We start from the raw sequence: 14,823 nt of genomic DNA, 5'->3' as shown, positions 1-14,823 counted from the left end.
GTTGAATTGTCATGATCACTTCCTTTGCTAATGACAGGCTGTCCTAATAAAATATCTGTGAACTTTTCAGTTTCATTTGCTGTAGGTTTTTTCAGTTCTCATTTTTTTACAAATTTTTGTTGAGAAAAATATTTTTTGTAGAATATTCTTGTTACTTTTTAGATTCAAATTTAGTGCATATGTATTTTTTGATTTGTTTTGCAATTTTCTGACAACTGTAATAATTTTTGAACAGCATTTAAATGTTGCATGATTTGCTGAAATATTTTGTCTGTTAATGTAGTCTGCAAATTTTTATTTTCATTGCCCAATTTTTGGATTTTATTTACTAGTCATTAAAAAAAAAAAAATATGATAGTTGATTTCTCAGAAGTGAAGTTTATGTGTGGTTTTTCTAAATTTTGTACTCCTTCTTTTCATGATTGCTCCAGAATAACCTGTTTCACTTCTGTTGTACATTACTGCTGAAAGAATGTGTTTGCACAAATTATTTTCAATACTAAGGTCAATACATTACATTCACAAATATATGCTTGCATGCTAATATTACACTGTGTATACATTTTCAAACAGTGTCTGTTACAATCATGCTCTGAATTTTTTTTTTTTTTTTTTTTGACCTAATAGATTCTTCTTGATGAGCTACTTTTAAATTTAAATATTCTGTCATGAATCTTCTTAGACTGTAAACATTTTGCATCTTTGTGTAGCCTTACAAGTATTTGAGATTTTTGTTGTAATTTTGCGTTTGTGCTTTTTTTTTTTTTTTTTTTTTTTTTGTGCCAAGGCAGCAGAATGGCCTAATAGGCAATGAAAAACTGTTGAATATTGTGATCATATTGAAACTCAGCAGCAGGCTATCCTTGAAAGGGAGGGAAGACAACAGGGCACAAAATTTTAAGATGTAGTGATTGCTGCTGAGGGTGCCTGTAATGTAGTATATTAGGCATGAGTAACAGTGCTAATGGTACCCTAAACTATAACCATTAGTGATAGACTGATAGGATAATTCATAATGCAAGGGTCATGATATCTGTTATTAAAATGTCACCAGACTGAGATAAGACCATCGTAATGGTAAGGCAAAAATGAGATTTGTCTGAAAAGAATGCTGTGCCATGCTGAAACTTCCCACATAAAGAAGCACTGGCAAAACATACAATTCCAGTAATTAAAAAAACCTATAGTTCTTTCTTTTTTTAGTCTTTCTACATAGCATTACTGGAGTACGTGATATGCGTATACACTGCACTATCAATTATCTGCATATTCCATCAAAGTCTATGCTAAGTCATCTAACAGGAAGATTTTTAAGATTATTGGATCCTTCATTCATGGTGTTGCATTTTGAATACCAGCAGCGTAGAAAGTGAGAGAGGGAAACAGATACATATTATGACGGAAAAAACTGTAATATATTTTAGGAAGGGATTTTTGAAATAAACTGTGATAACTACAAAGAATGAATAACTATTACATTATATAGAATAAAAAAGATTAAAATCATTACCAGCAATATTTTTCTTTTTGAGGTTATGGAATAAGATCATGACCTAAATTAAAATTGTGCTTGTAGTACTGTATTGAAATTTTATTTTCGTAAATTTTAATATTTATGCTAGCTGTACATGTCTGTCCACACTTTTTAAACCTTGAGCTTTTAGTTGCCATATTCTTTTCCCTTCAGATTTATAAAATCCACTTCGGCTACCTGTCATAGTTAGAGAAGAATGGATTTTGAATTTTTTTCCCCCATGAGCTATTTATTACAAAGGATGTTCTGGTATTTCTTTCCTCATCATGTAACCATTCATAAAAAGCTCTATAAAAAATTAAAAGCAATTGATAATCCATTATTTCTACAAAATTTTAGACAGTAAAAATTTATCTAATAACAATATGTTAATTTCATAATATGTAATAAACATATATTGTAATTTTGAATCAGCATCTTGTTAAAATATATGTAGTATTATAAAAACCAATTTTAACCTGTATATGTTAAAAAAGAATAGGAAGTCTATAGTTGTTTTTAACATAGTGGGTCATTTAAAAAATTCCGTCATTTTTAGTGGCTGAATTTAAAATTACATTATACAGAAAGCACCCACAATGGATCACTTATGTAATCGCTATCATTCTCACATTTTCTCATCTGGAAATCAGCTTATAGGTGACTTAGAAGCCAAATATTGTTCAATATACTGTTTAACATGTTTCAAAATATTTCACGGCTAAGAAATGTTAGAAGTACTGAAATATTTTAATGCAATGTTATTGTCTCTAAGATGTAAGGCAGATGAACTAGAACATGCAAAACAAGTATCGTGTTTTTTTTTGTTATGTGTTTCAAGAGGCACGTAGGTGGTAGTTATCACTCAACAGTAAAAACTTTTCTCTATTTATAAATCCAAGCAGCCACTGGTAGTTTGATTCAGTTCAAATCCCTGCAAAATTGCTAACTGCACAGTCGTTCATGTAATTTTCTAAATGTGTAATATGAATACAACCAGCTTCCCTTAAGAGGCCCCCATGATTATATCTCTGTCCTTTATCAGATAGTCGTAATGTGCTTTATCATTATCTGATCAATCCAAATTAATCCTGAAAAATGATTTTTGAATATTTCTGAGGGCAATATCTATATTTAACATTATTTCTTTCAGACAACTAACTACCTACACAGAAGAAAAAAATATCTGGGACCATGGATGGTAATTTTCCAGAGGGTTCATTGTATATGTATACTTTAAAGCTTTGCCAAAGACGGGTTATGTCATTAACACACTGCACATACAGCAAAATTACATTCCGGAAAGACCAACTTTTATGGGAAAAAAATGGGTTAGGTATATTTCAGATTAAGAAAGCATGAATACTTAATACAAACCTTAATATTATTGTAATTAAAAGGCAAAGATGAAACAAATGGTAATTGAAATAATTTCTGTTACTGCTTTTTAAGTAGGTACATGATACAATTATTTTTTTAAATAGCTGCTGATTTTTGTTTGGGACAATACTTGATGCAACTTATTAAATATATTGTGATAAGGAGTGCAGTTTTTGAATTCCTCTCAGTGTTTTTTTCTTTCTTCACTTCAGTCAATCTGTATTCCAAAATCGGGCGTTTCCTGTGTCTGTTTTAACAATTTGTTTAACTTCTTGTACATTAAAAGCATTTCATCTTCCCCTCTATTGCTGCTTTCATAGTTCAGCTGCTGTTCAGTTAATAACAAAGTAAAATCATTCAGTTCTTAATTTGTTATTTCAGAATTATTCTTGACTAATGTTTCGATTTCTCCTTCCATATATGAATATTCCTTTTGCAGTTTTTATGATTTCCTTGGCTTCATTTTCACTCGATGGAAATTCTTTAAAATTGTTCATTGGCCAGAGCAGAAGCCAGAAAACATTCATGGTTGATAAATTCACTTATTCCCATGGGCCTTCAATCATTCCTATGCAGTGTCTTATGTTGAATTCGCCCACCAGCAGCCGAGCGGTAAAGTCGCTGAACACTGGTAATTCAGTCCGAGGTTCGAATCCCGCGAATGGGCTAACTGCATGGGCGTTTTCATGGTTTTCCCTATGTGTAACATGTATACGAGCCAGTTTCCCTTAGAAAACCCTCCACGAAGGCATCCCTTACTTTTCCATAATCACACACTTATGTTGAATTTCTTCCAAAAATGGCATTAGTGTGCTTTCTTTCGTCTAGTACTTTATTTGCAAAGATGTAAACATGCCTCTTGTAACACGCTTTGAATGTTCTTATAATTCCTTGATCCATTGTTTGGATTAAGGGAGTTGAGTTTGGTGAAGAGAGGAGAACATTACAGTTCAGGTTTTTTATTCTATGTAATATCTGACTTTTTTAATGAATGAATTTTCAAACCAGTCATTAAAGAAAACTATTGCGATGCTGCCAATATTCCGCAACATGATGCATGTAATTGGAATTCTCACATTGGACAAATTAAATTGATACAATTAAGATAATGCATATAAGCAAATTTGTGTTCTCAGTGTGTTTACTATAATAACAAGGAAATGGGAAGAATGCATTGAAAGAAAACTTAAGCATTCATTTTTCTTTCATTAAAGATTATTTTGGAAATATGCTAAAGATTAAGATCACTTAAAACACCAGTTTTTAATTACAAATATGAAGGGGGAAAAGTTTGTTAGACAGTAAGTTCTTTAGTTCACTAACTTCACATTTGTAATACTAAAAGGAGAAAAGCATGTATTATAAAAGGACCATTTTTCCAATTTCCAATAAATGGTTTATGAACATATCTGTTCAGTTTGATTCTTTAAAATCCACAAAACATGTTATGTAAACTGAAAGGTAAATATACTGAAAAAAATTTAATGCAGATGACAAAAATCTAAGTATGATCAGTTTTAGGTATTCAAAATAAGTAAACAATCTAAAAGAAAGCAACATATATGAGATAAGAAAATTGTGAAGCAATGTAAAATGGTATGTACATTTTAGTGAATGAAAGCAAAAAAAAGAATTAATACAATTAAATCTCACTGCATCATGTCTAGCAGGGAAATTTAATGTATCGATACCAGTTTTTGGTGCTCTTCGGTTATTGGGACCAGATTCAGAAATGTATGGATGTATGTGTTCATGTGCATATGTATGTATGTGTGTGGTATAACTTCATCACTCAATACATAAATTTTAATAACTGTATATATTGTATATACAGTATGTATATTTATCAGTATATTTTTCAGTTTCGTTGTCTTAGTTTTTAAAAATTGGGTACTCCTCTATAATTGGGATCAGATTCAGAAATGTATGTATGTGCATTTCAGGGTATTACTGATAATAAAAGATAAAGAGCAAGATTTATAACATTTCTCACATCGTTAAGATCCGAAAAAGTTTAACAACGATTGACTATCTATCTGAGGAACGAGCTACAATTCCGCAAATCGGAACCCGGAAATGTGTTGTACGTCATCACCGGAAGTGTACCTACGTCATCGTTACATTATCTTTGCTGACCAATGGCATACGAGCAGGGTTAATATAGTTGTAACGGTGGTTGCCCTACTCTTTGATTTATCACTGCTTGGCAATTAGAATAGGTAAATAATATCGTAAACAAGCACAGCAGTTATCGGTAACAATTTGCTATCGCTGTTATGTGGTATGCACTTGAACTTTAAGGATATAGGAAAACTATTAAACTCTTGAGTGTTTTTTAGGCAGAACATTTTTAAATTCACAGATATTGTTCTTAGTTTGTAAACATTCCCTATTACATATAATTCACAATGTTTGACAGAAAATTTACATATGATATTACTCTGTGTCTTATATTGAATTAAATTATTATAATTTGAATACTGTTGTTATTGTATTGCTACGCATCTACTTGCACTCTAAGTGAAATAAATAACAGTAAGAAAAAGTAATTAAACGTCATAGAACAACATTTTGGGTCACGGTATATTTCATATTTCGGTTATTAGCAAAACAGTTATTTGTAATGAATGAAAAGGAATAGAAAATCGAACTAATTCTTAACAATATTTATATACCACATGTACGAACTGCTAGGACAATAATATTTGACTTCTATTTTTATGGATAAAAACTCTCTACAAGAAATTAAGAAATGTTATTTATTTTTTCATAAAAAACGTACTGTTTTGCTACCACATGTACGAACTGCTAGGACAATAATATTTGACTTTTATTTTTATGGATAAAAACTCTACAAGAAATTAAGAAATATTATTTATTTTTTCATAAAAAACGTACTGTTTTGCAAAAACTTATAAACATCTTCAAGTTGATTCTGTTGATATTTTCATTAGATCTCATCAAAGAGTTTCATATTTTTCTATCAGAATGTTTTAAAAATCATTTTTTCATCATAAAATGTCTGTATACATCTAGGTTCAGCAAAGAATTTTGTGTAGCTGGTACTCTTTTCATTCACATTTTTCACACTTGGGATCTTTTGTATTCCAAACTTTTGTATACTGTAGTTCTAAATTTGATGTACTTTGAAGTAATTATCTCACAATTTTGTGCATTTATTGAATTATAATAAAATTACTGTATTATTATTTCAGTTACATTTTAATTAATATTTTCATTCTGGGATATACAGTCTCAAACCTTACCTAGTGGTGCAGTGTTCCAGATTTAGAAAACATTTTGAACAAATGAGATCTTACTTCAAAATAGCTTTCTGTCCATCTTATCAAAAGAATGTAATCTGTCACTGAATAACAAATTTTCTAAAATTCCAGTCTTGTCATTTCATCCTTTCCTCTATATTCTAATTTATATTAATAACTTCTTACAATCCAAGGTACCCTTCTAATGTTTTAATCTGATGCTATACTGTAGGCTGTTTTCATATTTCAAATAAACTAATTTTCCTGTAATTCTATATATTCTTTTATTATAATTTGTCTTATCTTGATTCAGATTTATTAATTTGATTATATAATTTTATATTACTTGTCACAATACTAACAGTTTTGGCTCAGATAATTAGACTTTTTTAATTCTTTCCAGACATTGTTTAAATATTCATTGTATAACTGAAAAGCTGTAATACTAAAGGTAAATAAAGGAAGAAACTAAAGCATATTTCATGCATCTTCTTCTTGTCCCTCTTTTTTAATTCATGCAGTGTATATATTTCTCGTTGACTGTTCATTATTTGGCTCTAGTGTAGAATTGGGTGCCCCTTCGATTAGCGCAGGGGCGTAGCTAGAGGGGGCATCTATCCCCGGGCGCAGAATCCAAGGGGCTCCAAACTGATGTTACGACATGTTAGAATTAAATGTTTTCCATCCTTGGCAAGCAGTAGGGGGCGCGAAATCTTCAGTTGTCCCTGGGCGCTGAAAACCCTAGCTATGGATTAGCGACAATTTTTTAAAAAATTTTGCCGATGAAACCTCACTTCTGGTTACCATGATAGTTTTAACTGTGTTTTAGCTTCCTGAATTTATTTAAATGAAAATAGATTGATGTGTACATGGACAAATTTAAGGCAGTGTGCAATGCCTAGTTTGTGCAATTCTAAGATGTTTTTTTTAAGTGAAAACAGATTGATGTGTACATGGACACAGAGTTTGTGCAATTTTTTGACTTCTTATTTTGGTTTTGTGTAGCGGCCATCTTGAAATTGTGCCTTCCTGGCACCGATCTTGGCGTCAAAAAAGAATCCCCAAAAAACAAAGTTCACCCAATTGTAAACTTTTACCCATTATTTTTATAATTTGCATGTAATGATATGCATATTTTCGTAAATTTTGCATTGTTACTCATTTCATTCTGATATTCTGTTTATTTATTACATCAATTAATGGAAATTTATTTGTTTTGTCAAAGTTTAGTTATTGTTTATTAACTCCCAGTAAATTTAATGTGAAACAGAGTTTCTTTGAGTATTTTTCTCTAGTGCTGTAAATATTTATACATAGCTGTCTGTTTCTATACTTATTTAAGGATTTTGACTTTCCATTAAAAACAAGAATCAAAATTCAATTTTATAAAGCTAATTACTACAATTAAAATATTTGTTGCAAATAAATGCATTTAAAATTTTAAAATACTTAAAAACAGTTTAAGTAACTACAGTTTTAAGTTTGCTTGTTGGAATTTCAAATAAAAATGCAATTAATTTGAATATTTTTATGCTAACTTAATTAAAGAGTTTAAAGCATTCAATATAGTAGTATTACATTAAAAATTCTGCATTATTTAATTTCATCGAGAACACAATGAACCTTCATTACAATATTCAGTTCATTCAATATTTTCAGAAATGTACTTGTCCTAAAATTGAAAATATAATTATTTTTTAAGAAAAACTTCATTAAAAAATTTACTGATGGCTATTTTATTCATATTTCCCTAATTACTTATTTTATGAAGCTGTATTTTTTAGTCAATTTATGGCAAAGCACACAAAGGCTATCTGCTTAAGAGGAATCTTTTCCTTCATGAAAGATTATGTAACATTCATATTCACTGTGCACATAGGAAACATTATGAAGACAAATTGTGCACCAATAGTCTAACCTGGATTGAATTACCAATTCTTAGAGATTAATTTCGGGGTTCTTACTTTAAAGATAATTTCTGTACTAAAATTGTTGAGAACATAGGGGTTATTTAAATGTGCAGCTGTTATAAAGTAACACTTTTGTAATAAAATAGTAAAATTTATCTTTGAGATTCTTGTAAGAGATAAAGTTCATCATTATTATTCTTAATGGAGGCTTTTCTTAAGTTTTAGTTAGAATCATTAATATGCATGAATCACACATATGCAGAAACCACACAAAATTTAATTTTCTTTCTGAATTTTGAATTAAAATTATGAACAGATTTTATTTGTTTAACAACTAGTGAAGAACCTTTGGTATGTTTACAAAAATTATGCATGTTCTATATTAAGGTCTGATTAATAGATTTTTATTTTTTTTTTATATACTATGAGAAGTATAGACATAATTATTTCTTAAACCTGTTCATGACTTTAGCCATTAAACAAATCTATAATAATATTAGATTAGATATAACCACAGATTCTCGTAAAGTTCACTATGCGTGTCTTGTAATTATAAAAGTTGAGTTTTTTTTTTTTTTTTTAATTTACTAGAATTTTATGTGTCAGATACCTAAAGATAAAAAATTATAGTTTAGTTAATTAACTTCGAAAAATGGCAGCTCAGTATCCAAGCATGCAAAACTGAAGCATAAAAATATTTATTCATGAATACATGAAAAAATCCAAAAAGCAGTATCCATTTAGGAATAAAATATTTAAAAGAAAAAGATAGAGACTGTTAGTTTAGTAAAATCTTTTTATATTAAAAGTACCTAACCTTATATTAAAGGCAAACAGGCTGGCTGCATGGGTGTTTTTGTGGTTTTCCCCATGTGTAATGTGTATACGAGCGAGTTTCCCTTAGAAATGCATGTCATCTCTTTCACCCAAGAACTTTCCATGTCACTGACTCAATTTTGAATTTTTAACAGGTCAACTTCATAAACTTCCGTAATTTGATATTTAATTTCACATGAAAGAGTATTTCTAGCGAGTAAAAATCAAGCAGGTGTCACTTCATATAAATAAGAATTTAAATTAGCACACATCATTGACTGATAATGGATGATTTTGATTGTCACTTGCTTATTGTTCAATCAATAGACTGGTGACAGAAGTATGTTACAAAGTAGATATGAACTCTTGTCTCCCACTTCAATTAGTTGCTCAATACTATGAATGTTTATATGGAAAATAGCCTGGCTTATGCATTTTTAAAATTAAAATGTTTATTCAAATAAATTTTTCCATTCCTTTTTATTGTGAAATAGCTATAACATTTTGTGTATGGTATACAGTAAATTACATTAATATTTTGCTCTTCATTTTGTATTCAACCAACTGTACACATACGTGTATTAATTTTCATAAATTTTCTGAAAGGTCATCATTTATCATTACCCATTAATAAAAAATTACCCATGTTTTACTGTATTAGAAAAAAAGGCTCATCATGGGTAGAATGTTGTCTGAAGCCATGGAATGCTATTAGTTTGTTCCAGATTCAATAACCAGTAGATAAATAGATTGGAAACACATGGTTTTCAAGGCTTTCCCATAAAAATACAAATTACTTAACTTCAAAAAAGCTGCATTTATTCCTAGAGAAATTTAGGCTAACTGTCTTTAAAAAATTTCTCAGAAAGGCATATATTTTATATAATTTGTCACAATAAATTATCTATCCACCTGCTTCATTCAGACTAATGCAAAAATGTGCTAAAAATCTCAGAATTCATCATTAATATGAAAAAAAAAAAAAAAAAAAAAACTAAATGGTTTTCTGCGAATTGCTGAAAGGTACTATGCGCAATGTCTATTTTTGAAATGACCTTTGTAAGGAAACTAGAGACACTGTTGAATGCATCATGAAAAAAATATTCAGCAAATTCTAACTATTGAGAGGGACTAGATGCTGTAGAAACAGAAGTCATTAAATTGTTTGTTTTATTTGTTCGAATATAGAAAATTACATTACAGCTATCTGCTTAAATGAAGGGATGCCTTCGTGCAGGAATTTCTAAAAGAAACTGTCTCATATTCATGCTGTATGTAGGAAACACTATGATCCCAGCTTTTACTTCTGGGTCCAAGGAAAGAACTGATTAGGCAATTTTTTTTTTTTTTTTTTTTTTTTTTTTTTTTTTTTTTTTTAGTATGACAAAATATATTGTTATTTGTTTATCAAGCAGAATGGCTTTGTGAAGATTTTTCTAAGAAAAACTAGCTGATACATCATTACACAAGATAAAATCTACAGAAATGCATGCAAGCAGTTTCTTCCAGCTACCAGAATAAACCTCAGGAAAAATTACAAGTGTTTGTGGCTTTAACTACTTGTCAGGCCAGTCTTCTGGTCTATAAACAACTGTAAGAAACTGATTTTTGTCATATACATATGGCAATACTCATCTGTCTCATATGCCATATTACATACGAGAATCTCATTTGTCATATACATATGAATACATATAATTTCATGCTGCTCATCTGAAGTTACTGTTTAAAGAGACATATGGTTGTCTCTTTAAACAGTAACTTCAGATGAGCAGCAAGAAATTAAATAGCTGAAAGAGAATGTGGACATTAAGCTATCCCCCTTAGTGCATAAGAAATATTACATATTCCCAAATCACTCATGAATCAACTATAAAACGCTAACGTTATTTTAAACCTCAAAGTCTTACAGCTGATTAACAACTAATTCGTCTCGTCTTTCAGAGCCGTATTTACACTGTCATCAAAATTTTAGGATAATGACAGAAATAAAAGTAGCTGATACTTAAAAATTATTAACAGAAATTTGTACAAAAGCATTAGTTAACATAAATTACAATATTTGGCAGTTGATTATTCGCAAAATATTTAAATTAAAAGCAAATTGATGGGAAAATTAAGCCCCTCTTGCAGAAAAATTTTTTCATTAATATGGTGTATGGTCACCTAGGGCAAGTTTGCATATCTGACATCTTGATTTCATAGACTTTAGTCTTGTAGAATTGCACGCCAGTGATCTAAAAGTGGACTTGTCAGCTCTTGGAAGGTCCGCGGACGAATTCGGCGTGCTAAGGCATCCCACACATGCTCAAGTCGGGTGAGTAAAGTGGTCAATACATTTGAGTGATATCTTCTGTTTACAAGTATTCTTACACCACATATACTCGACCAGGTCACAAATTTTCATCCATTAGCAAAACTTCTGGGCCAATAGCACTCCTAAACAGTCTAACTTGGGGTTCCAGTAGCTCGTCAACATATCTACGAACGGTTACAGAATCTCCTTGAAAGATATGCTTGAAAGATTCCGATGCGGCCATTGGTCGTACGCATTAAGCCGCGGAAACGGTATATTTCACGGACAAGAGAAGGGAAGTTGTGTGTTCCTTTCTCTTTCCAGATCAACACATGTCTAGAATCACTGTTTATACTACGTGTGGACTTCTCAGTAAACAATACTCGGGATCAGTCGTCTTGGCTCCACTGAACATGACGACGGTACCAGTTTAAACGGGCCCCTCTGGAAGATGGAGTGAATGGGACACAAACCATTGGTTTTCTTGCATACAGTCCAACCTCGTTAAGCCTTCGTGCAGCAGCAGAACAGCTAATTCGAGTTCCTATCGCAGCATGAAGCTCTAAAACCAAATCCCTTGCAGTTTCTTCGCGTGAACAAGGATATAAAACACTCTTCTGATGCACTTGTTGCTCTTGGTCGCCGTTGACCAAGGCTGTCTGTCAACCGATTCATTGCTTAAAAAAGCAGCTCCAGATTCAAATCTTTTGCGACTTCCATTTGTATTTGACTTCTCTCGATTATACCAATTTTTCGCCACTTTTGACCTTCACTTAAATGATGCTTTGAGCCATAACTATAGAATACTGATCACTCTCAGAAACCATATTCCATTTAAACAGTACAACAGACCGGAATTCCAACATGCATCCATTGCGCACCACATTGTCAGTCACCGAATTTGCATATTTCTGGCGTTAACGTATGTGCGGAAATGCAATTTTGTGTTCAATTGTATATAATTAATAGAGGCGTAGCTAAGGTTTTCAGCGCCCGGGGACACCTAAAGATTTTGCGCCCCTTTCTGTATTCCAAGAATGGAAAACATTTCATTCTGAAATGTATATCATCAATTTGCCGCCCCCTGGATGCTGCGCCCGGGGACGGATGTCCCCCTTGCCCCACCCTAGCTACGCCACTGTTAATTAACGTAAATAATTATAGCATCGGGCATTGGTTGCAACATTAACTTAGTAAGCATATTTTTTCCTCATTATCCTTTAATTTTGATAACCAGTGTATATGGTGCAGCACGAGTTCTGTAACAAAATTGGTCTTAGGGCTTCAAAAGCAAGTCAGCAGCAAGACGCGTTAGAAGCGTACTTGTTCATACTTAACGTATTATTTAAGCTATTTTTACAGTTTAAATATTTTTGAACTCAGAATTGAAATATCTACAAGTGCATGTAAGAAATATATCTATATAAGAATAAAATGAATTTAAATATTTATAGAAATTTGCAACAATTAATATTTATTTACCTACCACAGAAATGTAATCTTATAAACATGTCTGTCCGGTCATGTACTTACAGAAAAATACTTGTGTGTATTCAGAAATATTCATGAGCATTCACTGATCCATCTATATAATGTAAAAGAAATGACAGATCTCCTGAGGAACAGGATAGCTTATTTGAATACGGGAAAGCATACTAGTCTCATCTGCTGAGGGGAAATGAGGACTTTCTAAAGAAAACTGGATCAAATTCATGTTTCAGATGTAAATACTGTGAAAACCTATCATGCAACCAGCGTTCGCATGGGTTTGAACTTGGGTGATACTACTAGTATTCAGTAGTCTTAATCATTCAGCCTGTGAAAGTCTCATAAAACCTCCAAAGTATAAGTGGAAAGAACTGAGCACCTTTGTCGCCTCATCCGAATTTTAGCCCTCTGTTTTAGTGAAATTCTTAGTAACATGTTTCGTCTGATATTATTTCTTTATGCCTCTTGTTTTCATAAAGAGACAAATTAGTCCTTAACAATTTAGAATCAGCCATAATTTAAGTTTTAGAAGCTAGAAGTCATTTCTGGCCAATCATCCAAGATATAGGTTTTAATGTGGTTTTGCATGCGATTCTCATGGACTATCTTATAAGACCTACAAAAAGCTTCCGAAATCTGTATTTATCTATCTTAAACTGCTCAGGTAGTTGAACTGCATAAAAATCACATGTGATTGTGTGACACAGCAAGTCGCTTTTCAAAAGGGAGAACGGATCAGTCTAGGAATTTTGTACCGTTTTACACGTATCCTAATTACCTCTTTGCCTGCTCCCTTTTTCTCATTGACCTATGTTCATCGCCTTTACTTTCCTTTTCATAGTGGTGCAGTTTCCGAGATGAGATGTCTACTCCAAATCCTTTTGACATTCTCACCGTCCCTCTCTGTCTTCTGACATCTCGCGAAGACGGTACTACTCACGTATAAGAATTATTTGAAAAATAAATGAATTTTATTCATTGTAAATTCCCGAATTATTTAATTTACTATATTCTGTATGGTTGCTAAGGCAGGCTCCACAGATACACTACCTATCAATTCTTGCAGAACTGGACAGGCTGACTGCCAGTACATTGTGCATTTCGATGTCCGACGAAAAATGCTTTCCTTCTGGAACATCTATGTGTTTGGCTCACTACTGTCTTCAACCTGTACAGACTGATATTATATATCTGGTATCGATTTTACCTGCCTTCTAATGGACTCATAGATAATACCAACCGAAAACGCTTAAGATAGCACTTATCTGCATCATTCATTCTAACCGATGATTTTAATGACTCTTTGAGGAAGTAAGGATAAGAACTTAAATATATAAACAGAGCTACTAAGTATGTCACTGCGTATGCCTCCATAATGATAGATAGCAAACCCATATCTACAAACTTAAAAGGCTACTTCACAGCACTGATCTGGTTATATGTACGCCATTACATCTATCATTTTATACATTTAGAATCTAGAGTGATCCATTCCCAATATTTGCGTCTTTTAAAGGAATATGAATGTTGGACATATTTAGAGTTCCAAGGTTTCTTTAAGAGTGAGAGACTTAAACTTGTTTCCCTCTCTAGCTTTTCTTACGAATGAAAAAGTAAGGTGTGTAAAAATAGATGATACTGTGAAGGCCGTTACTGATCTGTTGTCCAGGCGTTCAGAAACCACAAATCTGTATTCCTACGTCATCAGACAGACTTCCTAGATACATATCTAAAATCATAACAGAACCCTATGAAGAGAACTTTAGTTAAGACATATAAGGGAAACCCTAGTCTCAGAATATTAGCAATTCCATGCTGAAGCATTCGTTGACTAAGTCTTTTATTAGTTTCCCTTCTTACTCTTTGTAATAGAGGTTGTAGCAGGGCATTTAATGTTTGGCATTGAAAAATCCAAAAAACAAAACTTGGAAAAGTCAGAATTTCAATAATGTTCCGTTATATATTAAAAAATGCTTTTTACTATATTTGCCCATCAGCAGCCGAGCGGTAAAATCACTGAACACTGATAGTTCGAATCTCGGAGAATGGGCTGGCTGCATGGGTGTTTTCTTGATTTTCCCCATGTGTAACGTATACGTGGCAGTTCCCTTTAGTCCTCCAAGAAGGCATCCCTCCCTTTAGTCAGATAGCCCTTGA

This window comes from Stegodyphus dumicola, chromosome 8 (assembly GCF_044657685.1).
Source record: "Stegodyphus dumicola isolate Sdum_Otavi_A_Nest chromosome 8, ASM4465768v1".
NCBI lineage: Eukaryota > Metazoa > Arthropoda > Arachnida > Araneae > Eresidae > Stegodyphus > Stegodyphus dumicola.
The sequence above is the reverse complement of the archived record's forward strand: the minus strand, read 5'-3'. Positions refer to the sequence as shown.